General features: G+C 37.9%; 1 pseudogene; it reads left to right on the forward strand.

Moving 5' to 3' along the window:
• Positions 1–17,996: 17,996 nt before the first annotated feature.
• LOC143617452 (18S ribosomal RNA) lies at positions 17,997–18,271 on the forward strand (annotated as a pseudogene).
• The last annotated feature ends 158 nt before the right edge of the window (positions 18,272–18,429 follow it).

The raw sequence follows: 18,429 nt of genomic DNA on the forward strand, positions 1-18,429 counted from the left end.
CCACAAGATCACATCGATCCTCCTCATCGAAGGATATGATCCTTTGAGTTGTTAAAGTGGAAGTGCGGAGAGGTTTTTCTCCGTTTTCCATATTTGTCTCTCTGGAACGCTTCTTAGCTGCTGAATACGAGGTCCCGCAGATGTCAGATCCTCCCGAGATAAAGGATACAACCTTAACTCCGGGAGGTGGAGAAGGTGCCCTTTCAAGTATCTTGACAGGATCCTGATTCTTTTTCTTGTTTCTTCCAAACAGTTCCTTCAAGTATCCTTTGTTGAGAAGGTATTGTGACATTTGAGCCAAAACAAGGTACACCTCGGTACGTATTTACTGATTAAGCAAATAAACGTCTTTTGCGTAACAAACGAACTATTTACAAACGGGTCGGGTTATGACCCAGATATCTCGGGGGGGGCATCTATAAGTGTTATACGATCTATGCAAGCTAAAATATTAGTAATATGGCCTTAGTTCGATAGCAAACAAGTTAAACGAAAACATGCTCGTTTAACTACCCGCTATAGATTTAAACGCGAAAGATAGTTACAAACCAAGCATTGTATCATCCGTTAAGCCGAAAAAGACTTTCCAAACACTTATTTGAAATGTTTTAAACGATCCGTGAAAATATTTTTAATTTTTACAAACATATAGTATGTTTTTATAATTTTACTCAAAACTAGCCGAAAAACACTCGTTTTCACACTGTTTAACGTACCCGATAAGTTTTTCGCGCCAAAAACCGAACCCGAACTAAATTTGGACTGGGATTTTCATATTTGGGCTTGAGAAATCAGAATATTGGGCCAAAACAGCCCAAAGGGGGCCCATATGGACTTCTGATCGGCAAGCCACCCCACCCCCCCATTTTTTTTATAAAACTTGTTACCTAAGCCTTTTATTCATTTCACTTGATAAAAAACAGGAGTCCAAGCAGCTTCAAGTCATCTTTCCAGAAATCTTCCAAAACCCTAAGGTAACAACTTAAATAAGTAGCTTTTAAACTTGTTTAACCTTGATTAATACCATAAAAACATGTCTTAATTGCTAAAAATCATTCCTAACCATGTAAAAATTCTAAAAATGGTCCATAAACATGCTTTGATCATACACATGGAAAGGAACCTGTTTTGGTAATTTTTTTGGCCATAAACACGAATTAAAGGGTTGAAACGGCGTTTTTACGGTTCAAAAGTTCGTTTTTGTGCACTAGCCGAAACCCTAAATTAAAAGGCTGTTCTATTGATGAAACCTGCTTGGTTTGTGATATAGGACTTGTATCTAGCTTTCATAGAAGCACAAGAACCTGAAAACTTGATTAGAAAGTCGGAAACGAGCCAAACCCGCTAAGGTAATGTCGAAACACTCGCTTACGGGCTATTTAGGTTAAAGTTGTGATTTGCATACTGTTAGGACATGAAATTTTTCAGGGACTTCAGAGACCACGTCAATGAGTCCCTGTTCAAATTTGGTAATTTTTCGACCATCCGAGAATATTTGGCGAATTTATTACCGAATTGGGATGTTTATTTGGGAAAAATAGCTAAAATACTTCAAAAATTATTAGATTTTTCTGGGAACTCATATTTGATGTATTTTGATCATATATGAATTTTGGGATCATTTTCAGAAGATTAAAGATGTTTTGTTTATATGCATTCGTGTGAATTTTTATAGCAGAATTTAGGCCGAAAAGAATATTGCATAAGATTTTTACATTCTGTAATTGATACAGGTTGTTTTGGGACATGATTTGAATATTCAGGAATTTTGGCGGAATTTTTGGAAATTTTTTGGGATAAACGGACGATTTTCAGGCGAAATATAACTGATAAAATGAATTTTTATAAATTAATAAATCAGTAAAAAAATTCCAGAAATATTTTTATAAAAATCTACATATTTTAATTGATAAGTGGATAAATTTTCATAATTTAATAATTAACGGTTAATTAATTATGTTAATTTAAAGATTAAACAAATTTAGTTTTCATAAAAACCGGCAAGTTCGCGATTAACGAACCTGCGGGAATATCAAAACACCAAGAGTGATCAAAAATCATATTTTTGGACTAATTAAGTAAAAACGAACTTTTCTATGAGAAACCTAGACAATCCGGGTGGATTGTGCGCGTTTCTTCTTAAATCAAACTGAATAAATGGAAACGGGCCCCGTGACTAATCTGGGACCCCAGTATGTGATCCTTCTTTATAACTTAATCATTTTGTTAACCAATACATTTACCCAAGCTTATTTTCACATAACTGTTTTCTGAACGCCTAAACGAACAACTTGGCCCAGCTGGGAAAACGGGAATCTGAGCCAAGTTTAGTTTTAAGTATTAGACATTGAACAGCATCACAACCTAAGCCTATTGCCACTTTCTGGGCGTTCTAGCTATACCCAGATTAGTTATACAGCCCAATTTAGTATTGAGATTATAATAATATTAAAATATTAATATTATTATAATATTGATTATAGGAATTACTAATAGCGGACCGAACAAACCACGAGCTGATACAGTACTGATTATCTACTAAACCGTGAGTTTCATGACCCCACTTCTAAACTGTTTTACGAACTTTTAGGGTGAAAAGCATGTTTGATTTCATATACATACCTGAAACATGTATTGATGTGAATTATCTAAGTGCTAATACACGAAAGTCCTCACGATCACAGTGATTAACTTCGAGCCGGTGGCTTGTGAATGGTACTATTGGTTTGACAAACCCAAACGGAATCGACTTGGTTGCCGTGTCACATAGCGCCGTTTTCACATGACCATATTTATACAAACAGGCTATGTAGTGTTAGACATAGCTACCGGGGCACGCTGTGGGCGGAAAGGGACCACAGTGGTTGATTGAGTGTGGGAAATGGATGCACGCAGCACATACAGTCAAGGCTTCACTGTAGCTTAGCATAATTACATCATTTACATATGTACATACTTATTTCATAATTACAAGTGTTAACTTGTGAATACTCATTACTGTTTTCTTGAAACTCGTGAAACTCACCAACTCTAGTAGTTGACCCGTTTTAAACTGCTTTTCAGGTGTACCTAAATCGGAATGATTTGGTGATCTGTTACTTGCCCAAGATGTGTGGTTGATGCTATGTGAATAGAAGCAAGGGCGTTAGTAGTAAGACCGTATAGTTAACGAACTAGTTTTGTTTGTATCGCCTAGTCTGTAAAACAATGATAGAACAATGAATTGTAATATATTGTAAATTAGTTTGTAATGTTTCTTTATAAACAATGTGTTGATACCAGAGGTGTCTTTTACATTCTCGTTTTACGCTTCCGCATTGTGCTAGTTGGGGTGTGACAGGTATCCTATTTCTTTCCAAAGTGCTATGCAATCTTCAGTGCAATGGCCAAGGTCTTCATGGAATGCACACCGTTTCGACTTGTCTTTGCTGGATCCGGGTTTTTCGTTTTTCTTGGGCCATCTAGCCTTGCCACCTAAATCCTGCATGGCACATATCACACCACCAATATCAATATTAAAACAATATTCAGAGATTTTAGGATACTCTTCATCATCTTCATCTTCTTCCACGGCATTTATCCTGGAATTATCCTGTTTAGAATATGGCCTTGGCTTGGAGAACTTTTGTGAAGAGTCTAATTTCCTGTTGGTAGACTCATACTTCAGGATAACCAAGTTTCCATGAGCCTTCTTGTCATCCTCTAGCCGAATGTATCTTAACGCCATGTTTCTGACTTCATCAAGATTCCTGCATGGAGTCATGACAAGGTCGTCATAGAAAGGAGAGTGCTTCCTTAGTCCCATCTTGGAGGCTTCGACAGCTGCTGCCATGTCGAGGTTGGGGATTTCCAAAGCTTCCCTGCTAATTCTGGTTATGTAATCCCTTAAGGATTCATTGTTATGCTGAACAATTCTATATAAATCACCCGTCATTCTTTCAAAAGATCTACTACAAGAAAATTGATAATTGAACAAGTTAATCAAATGGGAAAATGAGGTAAAAGTATTGGAAGGAATACTCAATAACCATTTGAGGGCTGGCCTTGTCAATGTCAAACCAAATCCCTTGCATAGGCAAGCTTCTTTGATGTCAATGGGGATGGGGTTAATCTCCATCCTTTCTCTATACTGAGCTACGTGTTCCTCAGGATCCGTAGTGCCGTCGTACAGCTTCATGCTGGGAGTTCGGAACTTCTTGGGGATTTCTACGTCACATATAGGCCAAGTGAACCTGGATAACCTTTGGCTACCTGCGGGAACTTCAGCTATGGGACGTGTATTATCCCTGGGATATTGGAAATCATATCCTACATTTTCTGCAATTCCTGGCTATCTCGGGAGATATTCCCTTATCCTGCATAGATCCACAGTTAGTGTATAAATTTGAATTAAATAAATTGTTACCGAGATCGTGGCTAGGTCTCTAGTATCTTAAGCCTTGACGACTGGCATTTCCATTGAGGGTATCCTCATGATAAGGTGACGTTTTCATAGGGATGTCATCTCCAACATGCACTTCAGAGGATAGCATGGGAGATTCTGACGAGAGTATGCCGGCTGGCATGGTTGAACGAGGCTGCATGTTGATGAATTCTGGCCTCGTTGGTCTGGTTAACTCCGAGGATACCGGAGGATGAGTTCCCTAGTATCCTGACTGCTGCTGAGATGGAATCCTTGTTGATTGTATCCCCAAGGATCCGGGATTCTGAAGGATAGATGATCCTGGAGAATTAAAATCAAGGACCCTGGGCATGATTGGAGTAGCCTCCTGCCCCGGCTTCTTTTTGATTCCTTCAATCTCCTTGATATAAGGCTAAATATATATAAATCCCTTGTATATTATTAATTTATTTGAATATTTTAGGTTCCGGGTTTCAATCATGTCGAAAAAAGGGTGAAAAACAAGCAACATAGGAGAAGGCTCGTCGCGCGGAACTTTGGGCTTAGTTTTCTAGAATCTTCTACAAATATTAAGTCTATGGGCTCAGATTTCTAGAATCTTCTACAAATATTAAGTTTATGGGCTTAGATTTCCAGAATCTTCTACTAAATTTAAGTTTATGTACCTTGAAAGTCTATATAAACACCCATAAACTTAACCCTAATCATAGCCTGAATAACCTGAAATCCATAGAAAAAAATTTGGAGCTCAAGAGGTGATCTTTTGGAGGTTTTGAAGGCTTGGAATCATACGGTGCGTGCTTATCATCCAAGGACGAAGACCACGGGCTTTATCGCCTTTAATTTTCCGTTCTTATTTATTTTTGCCACGAATTCCTTTATTATTGTTTTGCTTGAATTTATGATGTTAGGCTAAACAGTATATACTGCCTAGGCTTATGATGAACCTATTTTGACGTTGTGTTTTGACTTGGGATTTATTTATCGTTATGATTTTTATGATTTAGTAAAATGTTTAATCATATTAAATTGATGCATTTGGATATTTAGGATTGTTTGATTGATTGTTATTATTCCATAGTTGCCTAGATTATTGTTTGTCATTATGATAGGTTGCTATTAGGCCATCTACTTTGTGTTTTTGACTATTTTATGATTGATATGCATTAAGATCATAAGAATAATAATTATTAATTAATTAAACCTAAGTGTGCTGCTAACCTAAATCTGTAAGGTGCTCGGTTATTGATAGATCTTTATTATTTGATCTTGCTAGAGTTAGTTCTTCGTAAGGAGTCCGTCTAGGTTTGATTATTTAATTATTATCTATTGAATCAATTAAATATATTAAACTGCTTTTGATTTCCGCGCTGTAAGGTAGGATTTCGTATAAAGGTACTAAGTCATAAATAATTAGGTGACCGTAAGGAAACTTGATTTTTAATACTGATGTGCGTTAAAACTTATTAGAAACTCATAGGTGTCTCTTGAGAAGGGTCAGGGGTCCTATTCGGGTTTTCTCTTAAGCGTCTATTTTACGATCCCAGTCCATAACTTAATATTTTCCCGGTTAATTCATAACTAAAATTTTGGGGATTCTAGCCTAGGTAGTTTTCTCATCATCTGATTTACTCAAACTTATGCTTTTGTTTATTTTACTTGTTTTCTTTAATTAGTCTTAAATTAGTATTTTAAATAAAACCCCCCTTTAAACAAACAAATAGTCGTGTCAGTGTTAGTTGAGTCTAATTAGCTATTTACGTAATTTAAAGAGTCATGTGGATTCGATATCTGGACTTACTTAGCTGTACTAGAGTCGACCGGTTCACTTGCCGGTTAGTAGTTTTAGTTAAGTTAAGAGTCTAAAATTTATTACTTAGTGTCTAGATTAGCGTAATTTAGTTAATAATATTAAGACTACTTTTAGCACATCGCTCCTTAAATAGCCTTAAGTTGGTCTTCTCTTGCTGCTCCATATGAGTTTTGACCTGTTTCATCAAAGCAAAAATGTCACTGTTAGAGATTACCGGATCTACCCGTGTAGAGGATCCCGCATATGGTGGAAGTTCTCCTCTAGGCAGAGCGTTCTTCGTCGGCACTGGTGGAGGTCCTGGGTTGACACTTGAAGCAGCTGTGACCACCGGAGCAAAGACAAAACTAGCTTTTGGTTGTAAGGCCATAATGAAGGGATGAATGTGGCGGTTGATGAAATAAACGGATTTGAAGGATTATAGGACCGTTAGCCCCATGGTGGGCGCCAAATTGTTTTGGTCAAAAATTGACAACTGTGATTTTACAACCAAATTAGTAAAATGGGACTAGGTGCTTGTAAAAATGGCTTAGACACAGAGATTTGTTGCGAGGAAAAAACCTGTTATCCTTAGGATAACAAGAAAAAAACCCCGAGTGGTGAAAACTATCACCACCGATTTATTAATAACAAAGTGGTTACAAGTGTGGGGCTGAAACTCGATCGTGATTACAGAGAATGCGAGTACTAGTAAGTCTCGTGTGTCTAGAGTGTGTGTGAATTGATCCGAGTGGTGCTTTATTTATAACAAAAAGAGACTAAGAATAAGGCCTATAATTAAGGAAACAAATGACTAAATCTAATCAGCCATTAATTCCCCATTAAGCGCATTTTTCTTTTTGAGCACGCCCTATTAACTGCAACTCCGGATCTTTAGGCAATCATGGCGACATCTCTTGACCGGGTAAACAAGGAAAGGCTGCGAACATATTGTTAGTTATATAACATATTTAGGATACCTGTTACCTCGGAGGATACAGTATCTTGAAGTTAACCTGAACATACTGCTCGCCTAAGATACTGAAAATCCGAGTCCTAGTAATTTATAATTGCTTTGCCTAGAAAATTTCACAACCAACGAAAAAAGTCTCACTTTCCATACATGGCGTAAAAGACTGCATTGAAAATTAAAGGTAAATATCCAAATTGTTTATTTTGACCAATCTTATTCTAAAATCGTCCATAGAAATCTCATCGGTTCAATCATGTCTATTTCAAAGCCTTTTGGTCCTCCCACTTATTTTACACTGGTAACCAAACGCCACATGTACAAAAGCTTATAAGAACATTTCCTGACGGTCACTCTGTTTTCTGACATCTGTCACCTAGTTTATTTACAAAATCTCTGCGACGCCTTGATTTTTTAAAATTTTCCCGACACCTACTTTTATATGTATATTTTTCAAGAGCCAAGACCCATATTAGTTTCCTTTTGTTAGTCCAATAATTTTGTGACCAATAGTATTTAGTTGTATACCTTGAATTAGACGTGCACAAAAAAGCCGGTTCCGTACCTGATTCGGTGGAACCGACTCAGAGCTGGTTCTGGATCATACCCGATTTACTAGTATGCAGTTTGGAACTGACCATACCCGAAAACCCTACCTGGTTCTACTATTATTTCTGATATCGGTTCCTACACGGTTCCAGTTCCACCAGGTATTGCATTTAATCAACTCAAAAGGAGCCGTTGGAACCGGTTCCAATGGCATTATGATCGTTTATGACCGTTGGAACCGGGTTTTGACCTCCTCCAAGTGTATAAAATGTGGTTGGATCAATTGGTTTAGTACCCCAGGTCAAAAACACCAAAAAAAAAAACTTCTCAGTTTACACTCGTTTTACACTCACTATTCACATGCAGGGCCATTTCCAAGGATTTAAATACCTCAGCCTAGCCGAAATAAAAAGGCCCAGAGCCTTAACGAGTAATGAAATATATAAGCTAATTTTTTAAACGATGCTTAATGTTATAACAATAAACATAGAAAAATATATTATCAAAATCAAATACCGTAATAACTAACGATTAACCAATGATCAGTGAAACTCTCATAACATTGGGAAAAAAATAGCTTGGTCCTTGGTGGCTAGCTTTGTCAAACGTGGAGGAGCATGGCGGTTAACAGTGAACCAACAGTGGTGGTCGGCTGGATTGGTCGTTGTTCATGTAACGTCCTCGTTTCAGTAATTAAATAAATAAAATATTTCGGGTTTATTTTAATTGCCGTATCGAGAGATGTCAAACAAATTAATTAAATATTTTAGAAGAACGGATAAGTTAATAGAGTCTAATAGACTTAAAGACAATTATGGACCTAAAAGTCTTTGGACTTTACCTATTTAAACCCTTAAAACCCTAATCCCTATCATTTCACCATCATTCCATTCATTATCACACCTACCATACACACAACCAACCTCCTATACACAACCAACCTCCTGTACACACATTCCATCCTTCCAATTTCCATCCAAGATTTAGTTTAATCACATTAAAAGATAAATATTATATTCATTTCGTTCATTATCTCGTTAAGATTATTAACATATAACCGAGTCAAACCAACATAAACGAACTAAGATAAACGAGTTCAATCAACGAATAGTAATAATAGTAATAGATTTGGCAAGAAGAATAAATAATACAAACGGGTCTTCAACGAGCCCCGTAACCCAACAGTTTGACCGAAGACTAAGAACCCTAATCCAAATAAGAACGAGCAACACTAAACTGATCGGCAACCCAGATCTGAACCAAGAACCCGTCCTTGTTCTCCACGCTAAACACCAACAGCCCAAATACGACCTAGATCTGAGTTCCGGCCAGGGCGGATCTCCGGCGACCAGAGAACAAACACGGAACCTGAGGTCCGATATAAATGAACCAGATCCAGACCCTTAGGCTGGCTCGTTAAACCCATGAGACCCGAACCCAACTGGAAAGAGCAAGCAGCTCCGAACCGGCTGCGACTTATTTGAAACCTGTATGCGAATCAGGCAAAAACCTCGTGCGAAGTGTTTCCAGAATTCGAGAAACCGACCCGTGCGAATCACCCCTAATGCGAAATAAGTAATTCTCACGTCATGCGAATCAATCGGCATGCGAAAAATCTCGAGCGAACCATCTACAATCCCGTGCGAATCTGAGAAGTTCGCATCACCGTGCGAATCTGAGATGTTCGCATCCTGAGCGAAATCCGTGCGAACTCCGGCATGCGAGTGGCCACTGTACGAACTCAATTCCGCCTTCTTCCTCGTAATGATGGTCGTCGGAAATGGCAGTGACGGCGGTGGAGTGGTCGCGGTTAGGGAGAGAAAGGGAAGAAGCAAAGTGGTGGTGGTGGTGTAACCATGGAGCTGCGATGAAGGAGGGGGCAAAACCAAACCCGACCCGGAACCAGGTCGCCGGAAATGAGAGAGAGAGAGAGATGGAGGAGGGGGTGGCATCTCTGGAGGGAAATGGAAAAGAAAGAGTTAGGGTGGGGTGGGGTTATTTATATCTAGGGTTTTATATAATAATAATAATAATAATAATAATAATAATAAACGATAACAATAAAAGATTTGGTTAGAATGGAAATCGATACCCGATCCGTTTGGAACCCGCAACCCGCCCTATGCTAGACTAAGGGTTCATGGAACCTGTTCAAGTAACACTTGAACATAAAAGCTCGTCATATCAACGGAGGAATTGAAATGAGTATACAGACGGATGGTGAATTATAAAATATTATATAATGCAAAGAGTGAAGACGAGGATGTAAGACGAGTTAAGATTGTGAACTAAAATAATAATGAAATAATATAATAATAGATATGCATACAATAATAATAAACATCGTTAAGAGTGTAAACTAAGAAAGTAGGTCCAACACTAAAGTGAGGTTAAGTATAATAAACTGATATGAACAAATAAAGAAGGTTACGTGTCGGTTCGGTTAAACTTGAAAGTTAACCCCGTTAACTTAATAAAGTAAGTAAAGAAGCAAATATAGAGATTAATACGTGTACGTTATTAACAGTTAGTCGGGCACGGTTGAAGAAAGGAATTACTATTAATTCAGAAAGGAATCGACTCCAGGTGAGTTCTAGCCCCCTTTTTCCTTTAAACATTTTTGGGGCTGTATGCATACTCGTATGTTAAAGAATAAGATATATGCAACTTTAGCTAACGATATATATCTTGTAAGAACATGTTTATATATTAATTTGTTAATATATATTTGAATGTTTGAATGATAGAATCGAAAGGGTTAGGGAGCAAGCCCTACTAATGCTTGTGTAGAGTGTATGGGCGATAAAGCACATGCACGAGCACAATAAAGGACTAAAAGCCTATACTGTATTCGGGCACGTGTTGTGACGGTAATGTGGTCTAGTTATAAATACAATAAACTGATGATTAGGACAATAGGTATACTATGGTCCAGTTATGGACACAATGACTGGGTGGTCCAGTTATGGACACAATGAAAAGGCGGTCCAGATATGGATACAATGAAAAGGCGGTCCAGATATGGATACAATGAATGGGCGGTCCAGATAGGGATACAATGAACAGGCGGTCTAGATATGGATACAATGAATAGGCAGTCCAGATATGGATACCATGAACAGGCAGTCCAGATATGGATACAATGAATAGGCGGTCCAGTTATGGATACTAAGTACAGTAGCTATGAATTATGTGTGTAGATAGTACGATTGCATGGAACGATAACTTTAAATGCATTGATATACTTTTGTGAATGTATGGTCCAACTATGGATACTATTTGTACGGGTAAAAGTCAGTGGATAGAACAGAAAGAATGTAGGGGACAAGTCTTATCAAATACCTGAGTAGAATAATAATATGTATATTGATGTGAATGAATGATTGTGTGTTCGTGCGTAGAGCCTTCGGGCCTTATGCACGCGCAGCAAGTTAAGATAACAAATCCCTTTAATTGGATATGGTCGTTTACAAGTAAGAATAGAAGGCTCAATTATGAGCAAGTACGTACGGGACTAGTTATAGGCAAGTGTTACGTTGCGTATAAATAAAGAATGTGATTTAATTATAATTCAAAATTTAATTAAAAGAAAGAAACGTTAGAACTCACTCAGTGTGTAGCTGACTTTTAGTATGCATGCAGGTATCATCGATGACGTGGCAAGCTTGAGGCGCATACGAGGCTATCCATATTGAAGATCTAGTTAGAGATAGAAGTATTTTATAAAAGTTTAAATTTCGCTGCAATTTGTATAGACTTCCGTTGTAACAAACTAAGTTTATGAGTAAATCCCATGCTAAAGTAAGGCACCCGGGCTCGGGGCTTTACAAGGCTAGTGATTTGCTAAGCATCCAAGTTTCAACGGTAACTTCGGAATCGGTTTTTTCTCTTAGCAGAAGGGTATTATCGATGCGGAGAAAAAAAACTCACTTCGGAGTCGTTAGAGATGTGCATTTGCCTAAGTGATCATTTGGACGCGGTAGATCGTATACAAGACAAAGCAAATTTTGAAGATAAAATACCACTTGAACGTCCAAGAGGTGAAGAATGACCGTCTTTCGAGCTATCGGGTAAAGAAGACGAAGACAACTAAGAAGAAGAGTTTGAAGACGTTCGAAGAAGTTAAGATGTTTAAAATAAATTTGTATTTGTTCTAGTAATGTTTTATGTAACCGGTTTTTATATATTTTGGACCCCAATCGCTAATCACTCGATCAAATTTAATGTAACCGATTGTCCAAGTTTATATTAATCTTTCTATCTTTAAGGGGATGTTATGTTTATATTATTAGTCCTACTTTCTTTTAAAAAAGATTAAAAAGAAAACTTAAAAAATAATCTCTTAAAATCTAAAATAAAACAACATAAACTCATAAAGTCATAACTCATAAACAAATACAAAGCCACTTCATTTCGTTAGCGTAACGACGAACATTTTATCATACAAAGATAAACATTAAACTTAAAAACCAAAATAACAAACACCGTTCATCATCTTCATCCCACTCTCTACACCCATTAAGCTTTGTCACCTGGGGGGAGTGACAGAGCTGGACGACACTCCCGCTTTCATGGCGTCCAAACGTAGTTTTTCCAAGAAATACTTATTGGTATGTTTTCTCAAGGTGGAGTTCGACACCCGGCGGTCCATTTCCGAATATTGTGTCTATTTCGGAAATAATCTTATCTCGTGGTCATCAAAACGACAACCTACCATCTCACTCTAGTGCTAAGGTTGAGTATCGCGGACAACCAATGTAGTTGCCAAAATATGCTGGTTACGGAATGTTCTTCTAGAACTTTGGCACCCTCTTTCTCCCGCTACATTCGTATATTGTGACAATGTAAGTGCCATGTATCTCTCAGGTAACCCAGTTCAGCACCAACGAACTAAACACATAGAACTTGACATTCACTTTGTAAGTGAACAATTTCTACGAGGTCGCGTTTGGATCCATCATTCTCTCTACACGTTTAATCTATTATCACGTTCAAGATCAAGACTTTCTTCTTCTACTCCTTTCAATCATGTTCTGTTTATTGGGAAAAACGACCACCTAGCCACGAACGGTAAACAAAAATATTTGTTGGGTTTTCTCATGGGCAAAAAAATACCCCAACAAATCTCCCCCTTTTTGTCTATGAGAAAGAACTCACCACCCTGACGAGCGAGCAACATATCTTCAGTTTCTCCATTGCCAAAGCTTTGGTCAACATATCGGAACAATTATCATTGGTGTGAACTTTATCAAGTTCAAACAACTTGTCTTCAATACCATCTCTAATCCAATGATACCTCACATCAATATGTTTTGCTCTTCTATGATACATAGAATTTTTAGCAAGGTGAATAACACTTTGATTATCACAAAGAACCATGTAGCGTTGTTGCATAAATCCAAACTCTTGCATAAATATTTTCAACCACAATAATTCTTTGCATGCTTCTGTTGCTACCATATACTCTGCCTCGGTAGTAGACAAAGCAACACATTTTTGCAGTCTTGACTGCGATGACACGGCTCCCCCTGCAAATAACATCAAATATCCAGAAGTGGATTTCATATTGTCCTTATTTCCTGCCACATCAGAATCCGTGTAACCAACAAGCATCGGCTCCCCATTTCCAAATGTTATACCCAATTTGGAAGTACCTCGTAGATATCTAAGGATCCACTTAACTGCTTCCCAATGCTTCTAACCCGGATTTGACAAGAATCGACTAACAACACCTATTGCATGGGAAATATCAAGCCGTGTACATACCATTGCATACATCAAGCTTCCAACCGCTGATGCATATGGAACACCATCCATCTCTACAATCTCTTTCTCAGAACTAGGGCAATCTTTTTCAATTAACTTAAAATCTTTCATAGAAAACGACTTGCTTAATTCTTTCTTCAGCTGAACAATCCTTTCCACATTCTTGCCAACAATCAACATATCATCAACATGAAGCAATAATATTATGAAATCATCATCACCAAACCTCTTAAAGAAAACACAGTGATCAGACGCGGTCTTTCGGTAGCCTTGCTTCCCCGTAATTGACTCAAACTTCTTGTACCACAGTCTCGGTGCTTGCTTCAACCCATAAAGACTTATCTGAAGTTTATAAACATAGTCTTCTATACCTTTAACCTTAAAACCTTCAGGTTGCTCCATATAGATTTCTTTATCCAAATCACCATGAAGGAATGCTGTCTTGACATCCATTTGCTCAACCTCAAGATCAAGGCTAGCGGGTAAATCAAGAATCACTCTAATGGAACTCATCTTCACAACTGGAGAAAAAATCTCATCAAAGTCATAACCATTTCTTTGACTGAACCCTTTAACCACCAACCTTGCCTTGTACCTAGGCCGTGAGGTATGTTCTTCAGTCTTTACTTTGTAGACCCACTTGTTCTTCAAAGCTCTTTTTCCCTTAGGCAACTTCACCAACTCAAAGGTATTGTTCTCATACAAGGAATTCATCTCAGCTTGTATGGCTTCAATCCACTCTCTTTTATGCCTATCTTCCATGGCCTCTTTGTAATACTCGGGCTCTCCCCCATCAGTGAGTAAGACGTACTCACCAATTGAATAACGAGTAGAAGGTTGACGGTCTCTTGAAGGCCGCCTGAGTGGGACAAATGCAGGCATATCTACTGGTAGCTCGGGATGAATATCCTCATCCAACTCTGCCTGCTCTTGATTATCAACATTATCGGTACCATGTTGTTCGTCATTTTGAATACCATCTTCATGATGTGGCTCAGATTGCTAAGTAGGAATAGGATCCAAATCAATGAAATCATTAGTGTACTGAGGAACTACTTATGTCTTATCAATATCTTTCAAACTCTGATCTTCCACAAATACAACATCACAATTTCTTACAAGCTTCTTTGAAACCGGATCATATAGCCTGTATCCAAACTCATCTTACCCATAACCAAGAAATATACACTGTCTGGACTTCACATCAAGCTTTGATCTTTCATCTTTGGGAATATGCACAAATGCTTTGCATCCAAAGACCCGCAAATGACGATATGAAACATTGATATGGTCTATAATATATATATTATATAAATATTTCCTACGTTTTTAAGTACTTTTGAGCTAGATTTTAATGAATATTATTCTTAGTTGGATCATGTGTGATTTTTTAAGGTTCTAAGAGATAGTGAGCTAAAATTGAGTATTTTCACTAAACTTAAGACCGACGATTAATTAATAAAATATATATCTTATGGATTACTTGTGTGATTTTTATTATTCACCTTTTAACATAAACTATACTAATAATATTACTTATGTTATTTCAATTATTTAATAAATGAAATTATGATATGATTCCCACTTAGCCATCTTAAAATCGTTGAATGCAGTAACATCAACAAGTGAATGGATTTAATAATTCAAGTGTGCTTGAATTATATGGTGGAGCATAATAGAGTCAAAAGCCCATTAATGAAGTCACAAAATAAATTAAAATATGGCAGATCGATTGGACCAGGACTTGCAAAGGAAAAAAATTCTTGTAAGCCCACAACCCTAGTTATTGAAGCATAAAAGTAAAAGGTATATTAATGGAATCAATAATTAAGAAAAGGGTGGACGTTGAAGGCAAAGGCCAAAGAAGGGTTTCGACAAAAGGCCAGCCGTAAGGAAGAAGAGAAAAAAAAGAAAGGAAGGAGGCATTTGGTTCGAGCAGAGAGCGTTAGGGTTCAACACCTACTTAGCCAAACATCATTATTATTCAGTTGGATTTTATTGTTTTCTTTATGAATTCAATTATTGAACCTTATTTATTTGTTTCGCTCTTGAGTATGGTTGTTGGCTAAACCCTTAAACCACCTGGGTCTATGATGAAGCATCTTTGCCACTCCAAACCCTGTCTGGAGCATCATTATGCAAAGGAATACAAGGAGTAAGATTAATAACATGTATTGCTGTATTTAAAGCTTCACCCCAAAAGGAATTAGGCAACCCTGCATGTGAGAGCAAACACTTAAACCTTTCAATCAACGTTCTGTTCATCCGTTCTGCTAAACCATTCAATAGTGGTGTCTTTGGAGGTGGTCTTTGATGTCAAATACCTTTCTCTCTACAATAAGCATTAAAAGGACCAATGTACTCAACCCCCCCCCCCCCATTGTCTGTTCGAATACACTTGAGCTTCTTCCCAGTTTGTCTTTCAACTAAGGCATGAAACTGCTTAAACACATCAAACACTTGATCTTTAGACTTCAAAGTATAAACCCATACCTTCCTCGAATGATCATCAATAAATGTGACAAAATATAAGCATCCCCCAAGTGTTCAAATCTTCATAGGACCACATACATCCGAATGCACCAAGTCAAGTATACTTTCATTTCTATGAGGCAGATGACTATGAAAGGAAACTCTCTTTTGCTTACCATTCATACAATGAGAACACTTCTTCAAATGAACATCTTTCACACCGGACAAGGCAACTTTCTTCAATAAAATAGACATCCTCTTTTCACTCACATGAGCAAGTCTCTTATGCCACATATCGGTTACATCAGAACTCGTTAACGAATGAACCAAGTCTCTAGAAATCTTTGGATGTGCCATGTATAAGTTTGAAGTTCTTTCACGTCTTGCCATGATCAACGAACCACGAGTGAGTTTCCAAATTCCACCGCCAAAGGTACTGTGGAAACCATCATCATCTAATGTGCCCGCGGTGATCAAATTAAGTCTAATGTCCGGAACATGTTTTACATTATGTAAAACCAACTCCATCCCAGTATCAAACTTCAAGCAAACATCCCCAACACCAACGATCTTTGATAGCCCATTATTACCCATCTTGACATTCCCAAAATCACCAGGAGTATAAGATGAATAAAAATCCCTTTGTGATGTCACATGACAAGTAGCACCACTGTCAACATCCCAACTTGAATCATCACATGCTATGTTCACCCTATCATAATCACAACAAATATGAAATTCTTCTATGGCAGTGTTAATTTCAGAAGTACCTTCATCACCGTCGCCTTTCTTGTGATTACTCTTTTTATTGTTGTAATTAGCCTTCTTGTTCTTCTTTTTCAATTGTAAGCAAAATTTGACTGTGTGCCCTTTTCTACCACAATGATAGCACTCAAATTCTTCAAACTTCCCTTTGGACTTACTGTGGTGCTTTGCTCTATTACTGGGACCTCTACTATGGCTTCTCCCCCTACTTTCGGTAACCAAGGCATCTGAATGTGAAGAGAAACCTTGTGACTTTCTTCTCATCTCTTCATTTATAATACTACCTTTTGCCAATTCCATAGTAATAATACCGTTTGCTGCGGAGTTGGACAACGATGTCCTAAAAGTCTCCCAGGAATCCGGTAATGTACCAAGAAGCCACAAACCTTGTATCTCGTCTTCAAACTTAATACCCATACCTGCAAGCTGATTAATAATACCCTGAAAAACATTCAAATGGTCAGTAATATGCGTGCCATCACGGTATTTCAAGTTTATCAACTGTTTAATCAAGAACAACTTATTGTTCCCGGTCTTCCGAGCATACAACTCTTCAAGCTTGGTCCAAAGAGTACGAGCATGAGTCTCCCCACTAATATGGTACAAAACATTATCATCAACCCACTGCCGAATATACCCACAAATCTTTCTATGCAAAATATTCCACTCTTCAACAATTGTATCTTCAGGTATATCGGTAGTGAACACAGGCAAATAATAATCCTTCACATAAAGAAGGTCTTCCATCTTACCTTTCCAAACATGATAATTAGAATCATTCAAATTCATCATCCTACTTGTATTAGCTTCCATCGTTCAAACAAGTCTTAACCCAAGAACAAGAGCTAAAGCTTTGATACCACTCTATTGGGAAAAACGACCACCTAGCCACAAACAGTAAACAAAAATTGCGAAATTAATCTTCGTTTAGCTAAACTTTTTCCCGACCCGAATGAACCAATGAGGATGCAAACAAATAGGGTATAATTTAAAAGTAAAAGTGACACAAAAATTTAGCGTAGAAAACCTCTCAATGTGAGAGTAAAAACCACGGGACTACTAGAGCCGCTTCAAATCCACTATCACCAATAATGAGCAATACAAAGTCTTCTCTAGGTAAAACTAGAGGCATACACAAATCATCATATACTTGGTACAAATCAAGCTTCAAGTATATGAAACCAAATACAAAAGAGTAAATGAGTAAAAGGAGATAGGGGCGCGCTAGCGCTTGCAGCCGCGGTAATACAGAGGATGCAAGCGTTATCCGGAATGATTGGGCGTAAAGCGTCTGTAGGTGGCTTTTTAAGTCCGCCGTCAAATCCCAGGGCTCAACTCTGGACAGGCGGTGGAAACTACCAAGCTGGAGTACGGTAGGGGCAGAGGGAATTTCCGGTGGAGCGGTGAAATGCATAGAGATCGGAAAGAACACCAACGGCGAAAGCACTCTGCTGGGCCGACACTGACACTGAGAGACGAAAGCTTACTGAAGGGCAAGCACCAACGAATTACTCACTTCATTCACAGCGTGGGGGAGAGACAGAGAGGGGTCAGTAATAACTCACAGCCGGGGTAAAAAGGTCCTACTTCCTTACTCACTCAAGTCATTGCTTTGACCGGCCGAAAAGAAAACATTTTTTAGATACTTGTTACAGGCCTGGCCAAGAGCGCAAAAGAGCTTTATTTATAATTAGAGTAAGGGCACGCCATTTGCAA

Source organism: Bidens hawaiensis, unplaced genomic scaffold (assembly GCF_021521415.1).
Source record: "Bidens hawaiensis isolate Kalapana, Puna unplaced genomic scaffold, B.hawaiensis_p1.1 tig00054840_1, whole genome shotgun sequence".
Classification (NCBI taxonomy): Eukaryota; Viridiplantae; Streptophyta; class Magnoliopsida; order Asterales; family Asteraceae; genus Bidens; species Bidens hawaiensis.